Source organism: Castor canadensis, chromosome 14 (assembly GCF_047511655.1).
Source record: "Castor canadensis chromosome 14, mCasCan1.hap1v2, whole genome shotgun sequence".
Classification (NCBI taxonomy): Eukaryota; Metazoa; Chordata; class Mammalia; order Rodentia; family Castoridae; genus Castor; species Castor canadensis.
Genome location: NC_133399.1, coordinates 31,243,463 through 31,265,629, shown reverse-complemented (window position 1 = coordinate 31,265,629; position 22,167 = coordinate 31,243,463). Strand labels below are relative to the sequence as shown.

The 22,167-nt window shown below is 37.8% G+C and overlaps 1 pseudogene; it reads left to right on the top strand.

Annotated features, from left to right (window-relative positions):
- The first annotated feature begins 5,495 nt into the window (after positions 1-5,495).
- Positions 5,496-6,426, top strand: LOC109678403 (olfactory receptor 7E24-like; annotated as a pseudogene).
- The last annotated feature ends 15,741 nt before the right edge of the window (positions 6,427-22,167 follow it).

The following is a 22,167-nucleotide window of genomic DNA, read 5'->3' as shown; positions in this document are numbered from 1 at the left end:
TTCCACTGTGTATAGATACCACATTTTCTTAATCCATTCGTCAGTGGTGGGGCATCTTGGCTGTTTCCATAACTTGGCTATTGTGAATAGTGCCGCAATAAACATGGGTGTACAGGTGCCTCTGGAGTAACCTGTGTCACAGTCTTTTGGGTATGGAGAAATAGCAGCCTCTTCAACAAAAACTGCTGGGAAAACTGGTTAGCAGTTTGCAAAAAACTGAAACTAGATCCATGTATATCACCCTATACCAAGATTAACTCAAAATGTATGAAGGATCTTAATATCAGACCCCAAACTCTTAAGTTGATACAGGAAAGAGTAGGAAATACTCTGGAGTTAGTAGGTATAGGTAAGATCTTTCTCAATGAAACCCCAGCAGCACAGCAACTAAGAGATAGCATAGATAAATGGGACCTCATAAAGCTAAAAAGCTTCTGTTCATCAAAAGAAATGGTCTCTAAACTGAAGAGAACACCCACAGAGTGGGAGAAAATATTTGCCAACTATACATCAGACAAAGGACTGATAACCAGAATATATAGGGAACTTAAAAAACTAAATTCTCCCAAAACTAATGAACCAATAAAGAAATGGGCAAGTGAACTAAACAGAACTTTCTCAAAAGAAGAAATTCAAATGGCCAGAAAAGACATGAAAAAATGCTCACCATCTCTAGCAATAAAGGAAATGCAAATTAAAACCACGCTAAGATTCCACCTCACCACTGTTAGAATAGCCATCATCAGCAACACCACCAACAACAGGTGTTGTTCCAACTGTTGGTGGGAATGTAGACTAGTACAACCACTCTGGAAAAAAATATGGAGGCTACTTAAAAAGCTAGACATAGATCTACCATTTGATCCAGTAATACCACTCTTGGGGATATACCCAAAAGACAAAGCATTTTTGATAGTTGTGTTAAGGATAGCTACACAGAAAGATTCCTACTATTGCTTTCATGTATCCATGTATTATGACCCATGTTGATTCAACTCTAACTGATCTTTACGTTGGTCCCTGATCCCCTGCTCATGACAACCTGTCATTTTAAGGTTTCTTTATTAGCTCTTCTGGAGTGAGGACATCAAACACTTTCATATTTTGTGTTTTCTACCTATTCCTGTATCTCCTGTATGTGCTCTCCCTTTTTCTTGTGATGCAAGTCCAACCTACAATTTTCATGTATAAAAATTGTGGTAATATTCAAAATTTTTTAAAAGAGAGGCAGAAAGTAAAAGGGAATACATCATATTGCATGGTCTTTCAGACATTTTAGAATTTTTACTCGATATAAAGTAGGTCTGCAACATGATGATTTTCTATTTCTCTGTGATGTAATGGAATGAAAGATTTTCATATATTTTTATTGTATTTCATCAACACACCTGTAAATTCTACTGTGATGGGGGGGTGAGTTGACACATTTCTCTGTTGTTAGCTACTCAGGAGACACTGAAGATGGATGACCAACTGGGCCCAAGAAGTAAGACCAGACTTGACAACATAGCAAGACCTCATCACAATAGTGATTCAGCTTTTCAAAACATGGCAAATGCAAGTTGTGTTAGTAGTCCATGCCTGTGATCACTGTACTTGGGAAGCTGATGTGACAGGTTTCCAAATTCATGGCTAACCTGTGCTACATAGAAAAACACAATCTGAAAACATCTGTGAAAATATGTGGTAAGTGTGAAACCTCGACTATGTCCCATACGTATTCTTTCCATGAGTATTGTCAATTCTATGGTTGTCTCTGAGAATATTGCTGTATTCTCTATGCTGGGAATTTCCCATTCTCTATACATGGGAAATTTCACAAAGACCTTATGGAAAGCCCATTGTTTGGCAGAACTCAGGGATATTATTGATTGTATACTTTGAAAATATCTTCAAATTTTGATTATGTAAGTGTTTTCTTTGGGGAAATAGATGTATATAATTAATAATAGAATGCAATGTATCACTTTTAAAATCTGAAAACCGTGTCTCATGAATATACCTTATAGAGATTCTTACTTGTGAATACTAGAGTGGAAGAAAAATTTTCTTAGAAGCATTGTCATAAATTGAAAAAATAGAATAAAAGTTATTCTTTAGGTAATACTGTGCATCATTCAAAGTGTTTACAAGAGTCATATATAATTCACAGAAAGGTGTAGAATACAATATGTGCAAATAAGGCTTCTCAGGCAATAATATTTTCAGATGAAATATTTGGTAATTTTTGTATAAAAATTCTTCATGGATATTAATTAATTCTAATGGTTGAAAAGATTACCAAAACTCCCCCTCCCACTAAATTCTTTAGAGTGTTTGTCTTTGAGAAGCTAAGTTTCAGGGGAAAGGGATCATGTAGTGACAACAAAATGATGCAAAATATTTATACACATTAAGTAGGGATTCTGACATTGGCATGCCAGCACATATCTGTAATCTGAACACTCAGGTGGCTAAGTCAGGAGTATCACAATTTTGAGGCCAGCTTGGGATTCATTTTAAGACTCTGCCTCAAAAAAGTTGTAGAGGACGTATTATTACCTAATCATACATTTCATGTATTAGTGGATATTAATGTTAATACAATCATAGAGCATTCAATTCAAAATTCTTGAATGTGTTTCTCTACCCTGACTCTATGTTAGTATGTCTTTACAAGTTACATGTAACAGTTCTAACTTAATTGGTTGTAGGATGTGTGCAGTACATCAGCAAGTTCAAAAAGATTAGCAGGTGGCTATAATGATAAGCTAATGTTGACAACCACTGTGTAATCTCTTTGTTGTTATTATTTCATTTAATCTGTTATAGCACCCCTATATGATTAGGTACCAATGGAAAAATTTTCCTCTAATCCATATAGGGTTTTCAGATGGGACTATGAAAATTAGATTCACAAAAATAAAATCCATATACAAAAGTAGTAGAAGATCATTTAATTTTGGTTCTGAGGGACTTGACAAATGTGAGACTCTGAGTTCATACACTAATACTGCAAAAAATAGGGTTTTTTCTTCACACATTTTCACAGAAACACTCAGTAACAATTAAGTCAAATTGAAATTTAGGATTGCAACCAGCTTGGTGGTTCACACTTGTAATGCCATCACTTGGTAGGAAGATTATGAATTTTAGGTCAGCTCCACTGTGAGACCCTCTCTCAAAAATACCAGGAGAAAAAGAAAACGTTTTAATAAAAAATGAAAAAATTAAAAGTGACTATAGCAAACATCTTTAGGCTTTTAGCAGTGGTGGCAAATGCAGGGAAGAATAATCTATGTGGAGACTGAGGACTGAGTCCTTAAAGACTGGTCAAAACATGGTTCACAGTATAGATCTCCCTGATGAATCATTTGAAAGAAAAATGTCCAGATTTATTTACAGGCATTTAGTCTTCCAGTAATCCAGATAGAAATATGAGAACCAAACCTTTAAAAGTTTGTGTCTGCATTAAGACAAATAGTGGGATCATAGAAATGTTTTTAAATCTGTTTCTTCTTAACTGTGTTTAATATAATTATTCTTTATGTCAAGGGACATATTTTTGGGTGACATATTCTGTTACTCTTCAGTAACTTCAATCAACATACCCATTTTAAAAATGAGAAAACTACTCATGTGTTTGCAGCGTTATTCTGTTTCTTTCTTTTGCATTCTTCTCTAACTCAAGTGAACTTTAAAAATTATAATGATTACTATTACATATTAATGAAAATATGTATTATGAAAATAAAAATATGACATTATATTTTCCTTTACAAGAAAAATGGTGATTTTGAAATGCCTAAGTAACTGACTTCCTGGTAATGTAATTCTCCAATAAGAAAGGATTGTTTTAAAAGATCTGAAGCTCTCATAGGAAAGGTCAAATGAAGATTGCAGAACTGGCACTGGCTTTGGAGACACTAAATCTGCATTATTCAAGTGTACACAAGAGGGTTGCACTTGATGTAAAACCAACCCTCCACAAATGTTTGGGATAAATGATGCATTTAGGTAGTTTTTACCATTCACTGCAAACAACAACAGTAGAAAAGCAAAACATGAACTCACCCTCCAATGTTTCCTTGAGATTCTGTAGCATCTATCGAAAATATCACTGCAGGGTTGGGGACAGAGCTGAGTGATTGAGTGCTTGCCTAACACTCCCAAGTCCCAGGGTTCCATCTCCAGCATGACCAAAAAGCAAAAAAAAAAAAAAAAAAAAAAGAAAAAAGTGTAAAAAAGAAAAATAAGTGGAGTGAACCATTAAAAGCTAATTGTTACTTAAACATTGGTGCCTTGTAAGTTAGTACTAACTTCAGGATGAGTGGTATTCTATGATTTTTTGGCATTTAACTAAAATGTACATATTTATCCAAGTTTGGAACCCATGATTATTAAATATATGTTTCTGTTGCTTATGAAAAGACATTTACTGGATTTCCCACACATTTTAGTAAGAACTACTCTTCATAAAGATGGTCTGCCATACAAAACATGGTGAAAATTTGTGAAATATTTAGAATATAAGAATTATATTTGATTATCAATATTTGCCACAAATTCAGAATCCAACTACTGCAGCTCTTTTAAGGTAGGAATTCATAGTGCAAGTCCAGGAAATTTCTTGATTCTTGTTCTTAAATAAGAATGATTTTTTTTCTTCAGAAGAGATGAAAAAGAAATATAATTTCATGTTTCCTTCAATAGTAGAGAGCATATATTTTACTGTGTTTATGAATTTACTATCTCAAACCATCTTTGTTCCTCTACTATTCCTTGACTTAGACGTTTTAGAATGGATCGATGCAGAAACAAGTAAATGGCATTGAATCCCATGAAGAAAGAATGAGAACAGTTTGACACAACTGAGATATGTTGAAAAGCACATGATCCTCACAAAATTCTGTTCATTGTTACTATAATGAAATACCAGATTCAGACAAATTCTATTTAGAAAAGAAGTTTACTTAGCTCTCAACTTTGAAGTCCTCAACTTGAAACAGTATATCACTGGCTCCAATGAGGGTCACATGATAGATGGCAGTAGGAAAGAAATGACATCTTGGAAGAGGAAGACATAGAGGTAGTGGTTCCACAATCTTTTCAAAAGGCCCACCTTCACTGACTTATTGACTTGCCACTAGACAATTTTCTTCCTTTCTCCCCCCCTCCTTCCCTCCCTTCCTTTCCTTTTTCCTTCCTTCCAATCCCTGTCTCTGTGTTTATTTTCTTGCTTGAAATACTGAGGACAGAACAGAGGGAATTGTTTATCTACTGATTTTCCACTGAGCTGCACCTCAGCCAGGATTCGATTACTAAAACTATCCATTCTTTTGAACTGACTGTAGAACACCCGAATGACTCTTTGGAGGACATAGTTAAATGTCATCCAAACCATTGCAATATTCAAGTCTGATACTTTATTTGAGGTGCTTGAGTCCAAAATTGAAACACTTAGCTGTTTGCTTCTATGTTGTTGCATTTATTCCAACAAAAGTTGTCCTAGCTACATGAAGCCACAGAATTTAACAGGCATCTTGGAATTTCAACTTCTGGGATTCTCTGATGATTCAGAACTGCAGCCCCTCTTTTTTGGGCTATTCTTGGCAGTGTATGTGATCACAGTGCTTGGGAACCTGCTCATCATCCTGCCAATCAGCTCAGATTCACACCTCCATACCCCCATGTACTTCTTTCTCTTTAACCTGTCTTTGGCTGATATTCGCTTCAGTAGTACTACAATTCCCAAAATGCTGATGAACCTCCAGACACACAGAAAATCCATCACCTATATAGGCTGCTTAACTCAGGTGTCCTTTTTTTTTCCTTTTTGGATGTTTGGACTGTCTACTCTTGTCTGTAATGTCCTATGACCAACTGGTGGCCATTTTTCAGCCTTGACACTACCCCATCATCATGAGCCCCTGTAAGTGTGGCCTGTTAATACTAATATCATTTTCTATTAGTGTTTTGGACTCCCTGGTACACTGCTTAATGGTATCACAACTTACCTTCTGTACCGATGTAGAAATCCCTAATTTCTTCTGTGATCGTCCTCAATTCCTTAAGATTTCATGTGATTATATCTCAACAAATAACATAGTGATCTATCTTATTGGTGCTATCTTTGGAGGTGTTCCAGTGTCAGGGATTCTTTACTCTTATATAAGAATTATATCCTCTGTTCTGAGCGTACCGTCAATCAGTTGGAAATACAAAGCCTTCTCTACCTGTGGCTCTCACCTGTCACTTGTGTGTGTATTTTATGGCACAGCCCTTGGAGCATACTTCAGCTCGGTTGTCTCACATGCCCCTGGGAAAGTTATGGTGGCTTCAGTGATGTACACCATGGTCACACCCGTGCTGAACCCCTTTGTCTACAGTTTGAGGAACAGGGACATCAAGAAGGCCCTTTGGAGTGTTTTCAGCAGAGCAGCCTAACATCATTAACTTGGCTGTATTTTTTTTTTTGGTGTTTGCAGTAAAATTGGAAAACCAAAGATCTAGAATTTGAAATATTTCCCACTTGTCCATGTAATTAATTAGCTCTCATATATTTTATTCCATTTTATATTGTATATATGAATATTGCTGTATTTAGATATGGTATAGTTTAGACCATTTTAGTTGCATATATTAATTTTACACAAATGTGTTATTGTGGTATTTCCATGCAAGAACCCAATGTATTTTGATGAAGTTCACTTCCTCGGTTACTGTTTCTTATCCATCTCCTTTGTTTTAAAACAATTTTGACATGTGTCTTTATATAATTTGGACAGTCAATATCCACAACACCCATATGTTTAAGGCTTGGTCTATGTTCAGTGGCACTATTAGGAAGTAGTTTATCCCTTAGAAATTGGGGCCCTGTTGGAGGATTTAGGTTATTGTTGGAGTTCCGTGAAAGGGAATTGCTAGAACTAGGTATCTCCCTCTTTGATTTTTAGCCATCATGAGGTGCACAGGCTTTCTGCTCCATACATTCCCTGTTATTGATGTGCACTGCCATTACAGGACCCAAATAACTAGGCAAAGTGTCTATGGATTTAAACTTCTAACACCACTGATGGAAATAAAACTTTTTCACATTTTAATTTGATTATCTCAGACATTTTTTCACATTTGTGGAATTCTAATGAGGAAAATCTTTAAAGAAATATGGAGAAATTCTGGGATTCCACATCTATCAAAACCATGCCATGATTAAATCCTGTGATGCCTACCATCTCTTCTGTGTCTGTCATTGATGACCAAGTCATCCTGGAAACATTCACACATCTCCTTGAAATATGCATTGAATTCTCACAGTCCATATGTTCTATCCATAAAATTTGTGCAATAATCAAATGTATCAATGCAGGTAATGTGAAACATTGAATGTCACTGTTCTCCAAAAGTGGCCTCATGTTTGAATCATCCAGGGAGTTTTAAGAATCCCCATGCCAGATCCCCATACCAGAGATTCAGTGTTAGTTCATCAGGGATTTTTCAGGAGCATGAATGTATTAAAAGTACTTTAGGTGGGTCTGCCATGAGGTCATTGTGAAGTTTGATTTTTAAAAATCATACTCAGGATTGAACTCAGAGCATCACAAGAAAAATGTTGATTCTTGTTACATTTTTCATTCAAAGAAGTCTACTACATCTCAAGTTATTTTGGTTCATAATCAAGTGCTGAAGATCTTAGTGTGTTCAGAGCTCATAAAGCAGCAGATTTTGTGAAAGAGCTAGCAATAGGTTCTAGCATATGGCAATGTGACTTTTCTTTATATTCCTAGTTGTAGTTCTCCATTCATCTTCTCCCTTCTCATTTTATACCTGGTCATTTATGGTGCTTAATTAATTCTTGTTCTTCTCCAAATATCCTTACATACAGTGATTGGTGCTTTTGAGTCAGTGGAGGGTAATCTTTTCCATTAGACTTTTTTTTCAGTTCTTCCAATCATGGACAGTGAAGCTAACTATCCTCTAATAAGTTCAATTTTACATATGCCACTAAATCAATGGTGGTGATGCTACTTCTTGCAGTTATGATTTTACACTACTGTATTTTTTTGATTATGCCTTTCATCTTTTGAAAGCTATTTATCCAATTACTTATGCTAAAATATCATTTTATGTTTACCTGTATTTTTTTTCTCATGATTCATAGTGTGCTGAATGGTAACATGAGAAATATGGTTTTTTTTTCATTAGATTCTGCAACAGGAAGATTTCTAAGTATTCTCATATAACAAAGAGGGTTGTACTGGTACTTATTGGTTGAGGTATCATGAGGTTTATGTTAGTGATATTCTATTTCTAGTTACTGTGTGGCTATAACTTCCCTACAGATAAAGTTTCCAAATTTATTATTTACAATTTTTGCATTATCTTCTTTTTAATTTTGCAAGGACTGCTAAGGGCCATAACCTCCAGTAAGGGTACCTCTTCCTTTTATGGAATAAAAGTCTCATTAGGATTTCACTGTGTAACCACACTTCCTTTATGCTTTCAAAATCAGTCTTTCTCTGATCTCTATCTTGCAACCAAGCACAAATCCTGTGCATATAGGTTCTACGGCAGTAATCTTGGCTCTTTGAAAAGATGGCCAATAACTACTTTGATTTACTCAGTCTTGAATGACTTAAGCTAAACCACTGACCAATTTCTTTGACAATGAACTTTAATACTCAGCATTGGCATTAAACTACATGTCTGAGAGAAGACATTGAAAATTAACCTTAGTAAATCAGACCTTGAACAAGTTCAGAGCACAAACTTAACATCTTTGTCTAACAGATGATCTTTGACTTACAATAGCCTTATATCATGGTGAACTCAACCTGAGGGAATATTGTTACTCAAAAATATATTTAATGTGTCTAATCTACTGAACATCATGGGTTGCCAACACAGTTCACTAGTAAACTAAAGAATATTGATATTTTACTCTGTATTCAAATGGATGACTGGAAGCTGCTCCTCACTGTCAGTGCTCAGTTACTAAAGAGAATCTTGTAGAACATATTGCTAGTTTGGGAAAAATAACAAAACTCAAAATTGAAAAGTGTGTGATGAATACAGATTGCCACTGCAATGTCATCAAGATGAATAATTACATATTGAAACATTAACTCTTATAAGCAATATGAATGGCAGACCCCTGAATCTTCTTCACTTTTGCATGATATTTAATAAATTATTCACAGCTATAGCAGAAATATAAAAAATAATCTACATACCTATGTTTTTTGTCTACTAGCCCTTCCATAGAATGTCCTAAAAAACTCCTAATAGAAAAACTGTGTAGTTTATTTCCATTAACATGAATGTTAAATTGTATAGACTCATGTCTGCTGAACATTTTGTGCAAAATTACAGGTTGCAGGAAATGGGTGTGCTTAAACAACTTACAAATATCAAGGGTATAAGAAATTTTACATTTGACTATCAATTAAGCAAATAGGAGATGATGTTGATCTTTCTGATTTCTTCAAGTATACTCACTACAGAGCTGGGCATCTGTAGCTTACACCTATAATCCTAGCTATTTGAGATATCAAGATCTGGAGAATAGCAGTTTGAAGTGAATTTGGATAAAATGGTTGTTGAGAACCTGTATGAACAGCAAAAGCTGAGCATGGTGTTCTGCATCTGTTATGGTCCAGGCTGAACTGGGCAAAAAGCAAGACCCTGTGTCTAAAATATCCATAGTGAAAAAGATGGAGACATGGCTCAAGAGGTAGAGAACCTGCTTTGCAAATGTTTGTCCTTAGATCCAAACCCCAGTGCTGTGACCCCAAATTCCAACAAAAAGAGGATGATCACAAAGGGTGGAGAAACTGCAGAAAGCACAAAACAACTCACTCACAAGTATATCTATCTTAGATTTTGCTATGCCAGGTTTTCTAAACTCAGTTTGCCAGTGACCTACTATCTCATTCCTCTTCCCCACCCAAATGGCTTCTTTCCAGTATGACATTTTCCCTACTGCCTCAGCATTCTGAAATGTTAGAAAAATTGGCTTTACTTTTGTAATCTTTATCTATACTCCTGTCTTTTTGTTGTTTCATATGCCAAAAAATCTCTGCCATGTTGCACACAAATATTATCATTCATCATCCTTGTCTAAGTCAATTGGTATCCAAGTTTCCTTCATGGCAGTGAATGAGAGCTCTATCTCTGTACTCCTAAGATAACTTCAATGAGAAGGGATTTAAAGTAAGATACACAGATGAAATAATACAGAATTCATATAGAAACCACTTTATTTCACTCCATTAGCTGAAGACATGTACTATAAAATCTTGAGTTTGAACATTAACATTCTAAAGAATGTGGGGAAGCAGGGTGTTTGAGAATGAGTAAGTGATGGGGACAGTTAATCTGATTAAAGCACAATATATACTTGTCTAAAATGCCCAGGCAAAACTCCCTTGGATTACCATAAAAACTGAAAAAAAAATAAAGGACAGCAAAGTAAAATAGGTCTTTTACTGGAATGAGTAGTAGTAGAAAGTGTGAATGAGGGTGAACATGCTAGATATATTTTGTATTTATATACAAAAATAGAGTAATAAAAACTTGAAATTGTTCAAAGAAGAGGAAAAGGGGGAGAATGATGGAGGGGTGAATCTAATTAAGATATGTTGTAAACACATACATAGATATCACAATGCATCACCTGTATCAATATTATATGCTAATAAAAAAGAATCTAAGAAAAGTACACTTGAAGAGAAATGGACTCTTCTGTCTGAGGAGGACACTTACTTGAGTCCTGGCATACAATGATTTTGACTTGCCCTGACACTGATGGAGGAAATGTGTTGGTAGAAGAGAAACAAGTGGGATTTCTGGTGAGAAGGTCAAGAACAGAAAGTTGGAGTCTAAGAAGATCTAAAAACAGGGCCAATTATTTCATGTGCTAATTCCTCTCCAGGGAGGTTTGGTAATCAGATAGTGCTGTGAAGTGATTAAAGTGCTGAATAGGACATTTCTTAGAATTTGTTCTTAGAGCCAAAAGTCCTTGTGGACTTTGAGAGAGCTCAGACTGTGTGATAAACTACTTTAAGGATCCTCCTATGATTCTTGCCTACTGTCTCCATGTTTGGGAATATTCTGATATCACTGAGTGTGTACTGAACCTAGTCACTCCCTTCCAGTGAGCATAATTCTAAAAGCTATTAGAATATTCCTCTAAGATTCACAGGGTGAAATACTCAGCAAAGGAATTTTATTACCTCAAGGGACTGAATCCATCCAATAGCATTGTGAGATAGTTTGGAATCAGATTCCCATATATGAAAGCCTTGAGATAACTATTGAAATCTTTGTCTACATTTTGTCAGATGAGATTCCTTTTTCTTTCTCTTCTTTCCATTCTTAGAACCTAACTTAGTGTCTTTCACATGTTAGGAAGACATTCTATCACTGAGTTACATCCCAAGCCCACCTGATATGCATTTATGAGTCAGAAATCTGTGAGATTAACTTAATTATTAAAGCACACTGTCAACCTTTCAGATAAAGACAAAGTAGTTGCTTAAAGAAGCAACACACATCAATATGACAGAAAATGAATACCTGCAACATCATTCAAAATAATGAAAGTCATACATCTCTAGAACATAAACCCTAACCCCAACACAGGGCTAAAGCAGGAAGAGTTGGAAGTTCTCCCTAGAGACATACATCATAACTGAGAAAGAGGAAATTGTATCAGATTCTTTGAATAGAAGAACCAGTTCTCTACAAATTACATGAAAAATACATTGTAGTTATTGATATCCAGTTCAGATATTGCCTTCCTTTTTCAGGGAGCTGGGGCTTGAACTCAAGCCTTTCTCTTTCTAGGCAATCACTCTACCTCTTGAGTCATGACTCCAGAGACATATTGCTTTCTGCTGTAGCTGCACAACCTCAAGCTGTGGTACAACATATTAGGATCGGGTCTGAGCCTACAGAGCCTCAGCCTCACTGGCAACTGCCTGGATGCTTTCTCTGTGGAGCTCTTCCAGCCTGGTTCATTGCCCCTGCTCAGTGAGCTGGGCAATGGGATCCTGCAGGAACTAAAACCAGTGGACATTGAAGTCATCCTACAGCCAACCTTGCTGCCACTGGGTTAATTCAGGATTCTGGTGGTGAGTGTCATGAGCAAAAGAAGGCCAAGGCCACTGTAGTAGAGTTTGTGTAGGACGTGGATTTAGCAGACATCCCCAGGGAGATCTTCAGCAAGGATGGAATATGGAGGATTCTGTGTAAGACCGGAACACAGGACACACAGTTCCTAAAGCAGCTGAGGAAACTGCTGCTAAATAAAATGTTCAGCCAATCCTGTGAAAACACAAAAAGCCAGGTCCAGGGGCCAGGACAAAAAGCCAGGAAGGGAGACAACCACAGAGCCAGAGGCCATAGGGTGACCCCAAAATACAAAAAGAGGAGCCAGGGAGTACAGCCTATGATGTATGAGTCTGGAGACTCTTCAGATAATGGCTTGGGTACCATGATAGAAGAGATCCATGCAGAGGACCTGACAATGGACGAAGACCAGAGGCCTCTGTATGCTGCACTTCAGGCTGCTACCAAGAGCTCATTAAGAAGTTGTCCACCCAGGAGAACCTGGGTAAAGGAAATAGTCCCCAAGAGTTCTTGGCCCTGGTCACCATGACAGAAAAATCCAAGAAGGAGGGGCTGGAGAGAGAGTCCTTTAAAACTGCGTCCAATGACCTCCATAGAAAACCAGAGTGATGACAGAACATCACACATTTGCAAAAAACCAATCTACATGAACTGTTACAAACATATATGATCATTCCTCAATTGATGACTCTAACTCAGTTGGCCAACAAGGCTTGCCAGTGCTGCACCCAACACAACCTCAAATAGGGACTCTGCCCCAAACCAGGATTCCAGCATCTACTCAAACTGACCTTGAGGAGGAGACCTTCAACCTTGCCATAGTCACAAGCCGGAAGCTGACTAGTTTACATACAACAAAAGCTTGAGGAGTCAACTGGACATACAGTTAATAGATGGTTGTTTCTCATGGACAATTTTCTATGGTGATGTTTAAGTTCTGCCATCCCTTACTTATTTCTCTTTTGGTATTATAACCTTGTTTTTGTCAGTAACAATAACAGTAACTGCCCCTGCAGGACAGAGCCTAAATCAAGAGGCTCTTTCTGACAATCTTTCTCTCCTACTAACAGGATGTGATATTGTTTTTGGTTGTTTCTATCCTGAGTTCCCTTTTCAAATGGCAATGCCTCATGCCAACTTTCCCAAAGTAACCTGGTGATACGTATTTGCTAGAAGAGGAGGGGGAACCCCTCTACTCCTTTGAGGAGATTCTAGACAGTCTTTCACAGGATAAAACTGGGCCCCATTGCTAACCCCCTTAACAAGCCCACTCACTGTGTAACTTTTACCACTGCTCCTAGGGCCTTATATGATAAACCTCCTTGCCAGGTTCATTCACAACTGAATAAATGTTGTTAAATTACAATTAGTGAAAGAAATACTAGGAATCTCTCTGTATAGCTATCCTTAACTCAACTAGCAAAAACATTTTGTCTTCCTTATTATGCTTATGTCTTCTCTTCAACAAAATTAGAGATAAGGGTAGAGCAGGTTCTGCCTGGAATTGATGGGAGGAGGATTGGAGAGGGGGGTGGGGGGAGAAGTGACTCAAACAATGTATGCACATGTGAATAAATTAATAATAATGATAATAATTACAGCTAGTGAGACAGTACTAAAGACTTCCCCTAAATGACTTACCCAAAACGGTCATAGGGATTATGATGGAGAAGAGGAGAGAATGATAAGGAAACCCAGAGAAAGATCAAAGCTGGGAAAAAAATATCAAAGATGAGTAAAGCCCTTCCCCTTAGCTGGGGCCCCTGCATCCAGCTATCTCATTAGAAACTGCTGATGGCCTTCATCCACAGCTGTGCTGACATGATATATTGTAACCTTGAACAGCTAACTGCTAAGTCTGCTTTTGCACTCCCTGTTTGCTTGCTGCTGCTTTTTTCAGTATAAAAACCTAAACCGTTTTGGAGATATCCAGATGCTGCCCACTTGCATAATAAGCCTTCCTTTCCTCCAGCCACCTAGGTTTGAGTCTTATTCTCGCTGGTCAGTCATGCTTTCTGTACCATTCCTGCAACAGTTTGCCAGATCCAGCCAGGTGGAATTTATCTGTATCTCTGTTTCCAAGATGAATTAATTGCATGAGGAGGCTCATTTCTGATTCTTTGTTCCTGCCAGTTCTGGGGACAGAATGTGGGGCCATCATCGTCTATGAAGCAGGAGAAGGAAAGCAGCTCACTCACCATTGGTCATGTCCCAGCAATGATACACTGCATCCAGTAAGGCTAAGAGGGACACAGGATGCAGGAGGGACTTGAGGAAGCAACTGCATCATGATGAAGAACAGGACAGTTGGGAAGTCATATAGGAGGAAGCAAGAATGCAAAGTTTTAGCTCAGAGGTGTATGACACTGATGTTTTTTGTTAGGTTGATGTACTATTAGTTTTCTTCGCAGACTGCCTCAAGGTTTTGTAGGCATCTCTTCCACACTAGCAGGAAATTGTTGCTTTTAACCTGTCTCCTAAGTATTCATGAATGTTATGGTGATGATGATAATGATGTGAGAATTTCAATGTAATTTTTCCTATATCCTGACATATAATGGGATAAATAGAGGTTTGAATCTCGACAGTGAGACTCTATACACAGGGCACCTGTTTTCTCTCCTGCCAACTGAACTTCACATTTCTCTTTCATTTTACCCCAGATAGTGGCTCCTGACCAGTGTGCTCTTCTCTTTATGTTTCTAACAGATCACAGTACAGAGCAGTAGGTGGTCTTACTGCATCAGCTACAGCAAAAAAAATTGAAATTATGGGAGTTGTAATAGAAGGTGTTGACACATGATAATTCCAGGCACATGTGACTCTGGCCCATGTTGCAAGATTTTGCCTCTGCTGCCTACTGAACCTCCATCCTTGTAATTTATCCCTTCTCTACATCTAAGGAGGACATAAATGCATGGTGCTGAGTTCTATTGCTATCCTGTGAACAGAAAAATTGTCAAGGAAATGCCTTAGCATATTTGAAATAAATATTTACTATTCCACTTCAATCTTATGAAATGAGGAAAAGCAGTAAACATGTTCCTGCCTGGACCTTAGAGACTGAAATTTTAATTCTGATTCTTATGTGTTCTTATTTACCTGTGTGACACTGGGAAAGTTCTTAGTATGATGGAGCCTTGTGTTGCCACCTGAATTGTCTCCAGTTGATAAAACTCTATCACAGATAAACTGAAAATCATGAAGTGGAATATATGACTGAACAGGTGATAGATATCTACAGGGGGAGAAGGTAAATTTTAGGCATTATTGTCCTTATAATATTAAAATGACTAGGTACCATATCCTTCAACTAAAATATCCTATCATCTGAAGCTTTACATTTCCCCAGGTTACTGAAAGTCCATTTAATTTTATTGTGATGATTATCAAGATTGTTATTATTTGAAGTGATGGAGAACAAACTTACATCTGTATCTAGTCAAGACCTCTACCTCTAGCTGCATTCCCATCTCAGACAACATTATTTTTGTCCTTACTGAATTAGATTCTTTTGTTGCTAATTTTTTCTTCACTTTGTGTTTTGAGACAGTCTCATTATGTAACCCAGATTGGCCTTGAACTCACAATCATCTTTCCTCATCTTCTTTAGTACTGGAATTCTAGCCATGTACCCCAACACCTGATAAAAAGAACTCTTTGTTTTTAATTTTCAGTTCTGTTATGTAACCTTGGCTGTCTTTGAACACCTGATCCTCCTGAAACACCTTTCCAAGTGCTGGAATTGTGGCCTGCACTTCCACACTCAGCTTAGATGTATTTTCTCAATGCCTGCAGGTAAATAATTTGTTTATTTAATTTTTGATTCCCAGATCTTGTACCTTGCTTGGATCACTGGAAGCTATAAGGCACACCATGTATGAGGTAACTGAGTGTGCTGGGTTATGCCTGTTATTGTATTAATTTGGTAGCTGAGAAGGTGGATGGCAAGCTGAGAGCAGCTTGAGCTATATAATGAGTTTCAGGCCAGCACATGGTTACTAATTATGAATTTAACAAAAAAAGAAAGAAAGAAACAAAAAAGTTAAGCAAAATATTGAGTAGGATTTTCCTTGGTTTGAAGAAACAGAGTGTATGCAATATGCTAGTGACGTTTGAGGGCCTTTATGAGCTGTTTTTATTCCTTTCAGCTGTGTTCCTAGAACTACTTCCTATATACAGCACAGATGTTCCATGGGACCTGTCATTTTCCACTTAATAGAATTTATAACATTCAAGAATAAAAATCATGATGATAGCCATAAAAGTTTAAAAGAGTGACAAAATGAGAAATGGAAATAAATCTTGTTGCAGGATCTCACCACATTTTATTTATTTATTTACTTTTCAGTTTTGTTCTGGGTGGGGGTACATGGTCACACATATAGTATATGATTTTCAGTCACTCCAGGAAGAAGATCCCTGTGGTATGATTGTTTTTCTTTTTTTTCTGTGGTGTAATAGAATGAATGATCATTAAACATTCCATTTTTTCATTTTCATTCATTGTACAGGGATGTTCATTCTGACAATTCTAAATAGAATTAGAACGTATATTCCTTACATTACCCCTATTACCTTGCCATCTTAACCATTCCCTGCCCCACTTAAATCAATTGCAAGAGATTTCTCCCAAAGGTAAATGTATACAAAAACAAATAGAATCATATATACATTTATATATTGAATGTTTTTGTAAAAGTGGAACTTTTCTATGGAACTTGAGCTAGGAGGGAAAGCAAAAGAGAGTCATAGTAAAAAAAAAGTACATTAAGCCATTCTTGTGATTGAAGTTCATCAATAAACTTGTAACTTCAATCGTGATTCATGCCAAGTGAAGTAACCCATGCCTCTCACATCAGCAACTCAGGAGGATGAACCAAGTGGATCAATAGTGCCAATCATAATCTGCCACATTCTCACCAGGTTGCCTGCATAGCTATGAGTTTGATCATCACCAGATCAAGCCACAGAGGTGCATTTGGGGTGGCCCTGCCTTGCTGGTAGTGCTGACTTCTTGCTTCAGTTCATCTACAGTGAACTCACCCTCCAAGTCCCAGATCGTGTTGCTAGGGCCTGTGGCAGCATGGAGGCAGTAGTGGTTGGGGCTCACACACAGACTGCTGATAGTATCCCTACCATCTCATTTATAAAGGAGTTTGCCTTCATTGATGTTCTACAAGATGCTATCTGAAGCACAGAGGGATCCATCTAGAGAGACAACCAACCACAGTCTTCCTTCCTCTCTTTCTCCTTCCCTTCCTTCCTGCTTAAAGTCCTGTGGACAGAATCCAGGGCCTCAGGCATGTTAGACAAGTTACCTTCCACTGAGTTATACCTCAGACATAGACTCCATTTTGTAAACAATTTACACCATCAGAAAGAAGATAAAGCCCCCAACACAAAAACCTTTTCAGGACATATTTAAACCCTGTTCAAACCATTGAAATGCTCAAGTATGATAACTCATTTGAGGTGCTTGAATCCAAAATAAAGGTACAGAGATGGTTGCCTCTAGGCTGCTTCATTTATTTTAACTTTCTCTTCTTTTTTCTAAAGGTGTTTTGGTACATGGAACCCAAAAATTTAACAGAATCTTGGAATTGCAATACTTGAGATTCTCTGATGATACAGAACAGCAGCACCTCTTCTTTGTGCTATTTGTGGTTATGTATTTGGTCTCAGTGATCAGCAATCTGCTCATCATCTTGGCTATCAGCTCTGACTCACACCTGCACAACCCCATGTACTGCTTTTGCTACAACCTGTCCTTGACTGACATTGGATTCAGCAGTTGTACAATCCCCAATGGGCTGGCGAACATCCAGAAACATAACAAATGCATCACTTATGCAGGCTGCCTAACTCAGTTGCTCTGAGTTTTTTTCCTTTTTCAATGTTTGGACAGTCTACTGTTCTCTGAAATGTCCTATGATTGCTTGGTGGCCATTTGTTACCCTTTACAATACCCAGTCACCATGAACCCCTGCCTGTGTGGCTTATTGGTCCTGGTTTTGTTTTCCATCAGTCCTTTGGACTCCCAGCTGCACTGCTTAATAGTATCACAAGGTACTTTCTGCCCAGTTACTGAAATCTCTAATTTCTACTGTGACCCACCTCAACTCCTTAAAATTGCCTGTGACTATATCTCTACTAATAACATATTAATCTATCTTATGGTGCAATCTTTGGTGGTGTTCCAGTCTCAGGATTCTTTATTCTTATATACTAATAATTTCCTTTATTCTGAGGTCCCATTATCATGTGGGAAATACAAAGCTTTCTCTACTGTGGTTTTCACTTGTCAGTTGTATGTGTATTTTATGGAACAGCCTTGGGAGCATACTTCAGTTCACTTGTCTCACATGCTAATAGGAATGTTATGGTAGCCTCAGTGATGTACAACATGGGTTCACCCATGCTGAACCCCTTTGTCTACAGTTTGAGGAATGGGGAGAACAAGAATGTACTTTGGAAGGTCCTCTCCAATACAGGCCAACATCAGGAGCTAGGCCACATGTTTTTGTCTCTTTAATATAATCTACTGTGAAATCAATGATGTAGAATTGTAAATCATGCCTCTTTGGTCCCATTAATTTTTTAGTTCTAATAGATTTTATTCCTTTTCATGTATCATGTCTAAGCATTTTTCTATTTGGCACTGCTATAGTTTAGACATATGAAGTAAAGACAGAAAGAGAAGGAACACTGACTAATTCATTTTAAAAAGTGAGGAATATACTCACCACAAAACTGGTGAAGGTCACATACAAAAGGAAAACTACAGGCCGATCTCCTTTATGAGCATTGATTCAAAAATCAATAAAATAGGAGGATTCCAAGATGGTGGCTAGAGGGCAGAAGCAGAAAGTGAGCCTCCTATAGTGAAATCTTGGAGAGATGCTGGAGACACACTTTGCAGGCAAAATCACTGAGAAGAGGCAAAACGTTGACCCCTCCACACCTCCAGCCAGCACAGAGAATCTCCACTTTACATTAAACAGAGAAACAAGGAGGGTCCACAGGCCGCCAGTCGCCCACACCCAGATGGCTTGGGAAGACGTGGACAATGTGAGTTTCACGGTACCATGGTACTCCCACCGACAAGCCTGGGCCAGAGCAGCATAGCCCCTTGGACAGACCAACCTCCACCTGTGGGAAAAAAGAAAAACTGAGTAATAAGCAATAAGAACAATAAAGACACATGGAAAAGAGGGTGTGGCATACTGAGCACCAAAGATTGGGGGAAAGGAATCCTTCCCGGGACTGTAAATAAACAAGCCAGGTGGGCTGGAGAGGCTCTGGAGGGAGGGGGGAGTGTGCCCAGCAACTGGGAATGGGAAAGCTTGTGAGAGTGGCAGAGGGAGGAAAACTCCACAAGAGAGGAGGAAAGACCCACTTCCCACATGAACTGTAAACAACATGGTAGCTGGCAGGAGCAGTAGCACCTCCCAGTAATCAGGAGCAGGAAAGCTTGTAAAAGTGGTGGTGGGAGGAAAACTCCACAGGAGAAGGGGAAAGACCCACTTCCCACACGAACTGTAAACAAACACACAGGCCTGAGAATGCAGGTGTAGAGTCACCTTCCCCAGTGTGCTTAGAAAGGGGAAAGCTTGTAGCAGAGGCTCACTCACAGGAGAACTCTGAGTAAACAAAGCCTGCAGGGCCAGGTGAGTGCTAAGTTCACCCCAGAGATCTGCATAAATAATGCCTCCAGCAACAGCAGGATGACAGCAGCAGACAGCCACAGATACCATTCTCAGAACTGTCTCCAGACTCTTTTATTCTTTTTTCTCTTTTTATCCCTACCTTTGATGAGAGAACAACCGAATTGCACCTGCATACTGAACAACGTACTGAAAATGTACTGCATTTGAACGTGGGAGTTTGGTGGGGTTTGTGTGTGTGTGTGTGTGTGTGTGTGTGTGTAGTTTTGTTCTATGTTATGTGTCCCTTTGATGAGACAACTACAGAACAACATCTGAGGCACCATCTCCAGGACTGGAGACTGTGATGGACACCCAAATTATTAAGACTGAAACTTCATTGCATTTGAACTTGGAGGTTTTTTTGTTTTTTGGTTTCTTGGTTTTTTTTTTAATTTTCTATTTTATATATATATATATATATTTCTTTCATTTACTTATTTTTAATTTTATTCTTATCCTTTTTTTATTTTTTATTTTCAATCTTCTCTCTGTCTCTCTAATGCCTGTTCAGCTTACTGTCGATTAGTACACTAATGCTCCCTGTTTATACCTTTGAAACTTTCTTGTCTGATATCTTGTTCTGTTTTCTCCTACTTGTCTGTTTATTTGTTTTTCCCTTTTCTTTATCTTCTTGCTTTCCATCTCTGCTCACCCTTCCATTCTAAATATCACCATTGTTATTATTACAAGATAGAAAATACTTAATCGCACACAGTACAGGGACAGTAACAACACAAAGGACAATGCTGGGAATACAGAAAAAAACAGGGAAACCAGTTCCCCCCCAACGAAAAATTGGTACAGGAACCAGAGGGGAAAGAAGAAAACAGATACTCAGATCCAGACTCCAACAAAATGAATATAAACTATGCCAAAGGACCCAATGAAGCCCACAAGAATAATTTAACAGAAGTCATACTGCAGGTACTCAATGAGAATTTTATAGAGATAATATTGGATAGGGTCAACCAAAATGTATAGGAGACACTCAAGAAATTCCAAGACAAAAAAATAGAGAACTTGAAAAAGCAACAGAAGAAATAAAGGAAAGCATAGAAGCACTGTATAAACAACGAAGTAAAACAGAGAACACGATGAATAAACAGATAAATGAACTCAGGATAAAAATACACAACATAAAAGAAAAATCCACACAGGATATGGAAAACACCACAAAAAAGAATGAAACAGACCTGCAAAACAAAACGGAAGGCCAATCCAGCAGAATAGAACAAACAGAAGACAGAATCTCAGAACTTGAAGATGAAATGGTAATTAAAGAACTATTAATTAAACAACTCAAGACCTGTGAAAAGAAAATGCAAGAACTCACTGACTCCATCAAAAAACCAAACTTGAGAATCATGGGCATTGAAGAAGGAGAAGAGGTGCAAGTGATAGGAATGCATAATATATTCAACAAAATAATAATGGAAAATTTCCCAAATCTAGAGTAAGATTTTCCCATACAGATGCAAGAGGCCTCCAGGACACCAAACAGACCAGATCAAAATAGAACTACCCCATGACATATCATCATTAAAACAACAAGTTCAGAAACTAGGGAAAGAATATTGAAGGCTGTAAGAGAGAAAAAACAAGTAACATACAAAGGTAAACCCATCAAAATCACAGCAGACTTCTCAACAGAAACATTAAAAGCAAGAAGAGCATGGGGTGAGATCTTCTGGGCACTGAATGAAAATAACTTCAACCCCAGGATACTCTACCCAGCAAAACTATCATTCAAAATAGATGGAGCAATAAAAGCCTTCCATTATAAGCAGAAACTAAAACAATATGTGACCACAAAGCCACCACTACCAAAGATTCTTCAAGGGATTCTGCACACAGAAAGTGAAACCCAACTTAACCATGAAAAAACAGGCAGCACCAAACCACAGGATAAGAAAAAGCAAGACAGTAGAGAGTAACTTCAATTTAGGTACACACAATCAAACCTTCAAACAACTAAGACAACTAAATGACAGGAATCACCACATGCTTATCAGTACTAACACTTAATATTAATGGAATTAATTCACCCATCAAAAGGCACCGTTTGAGGAAATGGATTAAAAGGGAAGATCCAACAATTTCTTGCTTACAGGAGACCCATCTCACTGACAGAAATAAGCATAGGCATAGGATGAAAGGCTAGAAGAAGATTTACCAAGACAATGGCCCCAGAAAACAGGCAGGAGTAGCAATACTTACACTGACAAAGTAGACTTCAAACCTACATTGATCAAATGAGATATAGAAGGACATTCCATACCAATAAAAGGGGAAATAGACCAAAAGGAAATAATAATCATCAACATGTATGCACCCATTGTCAATGTAC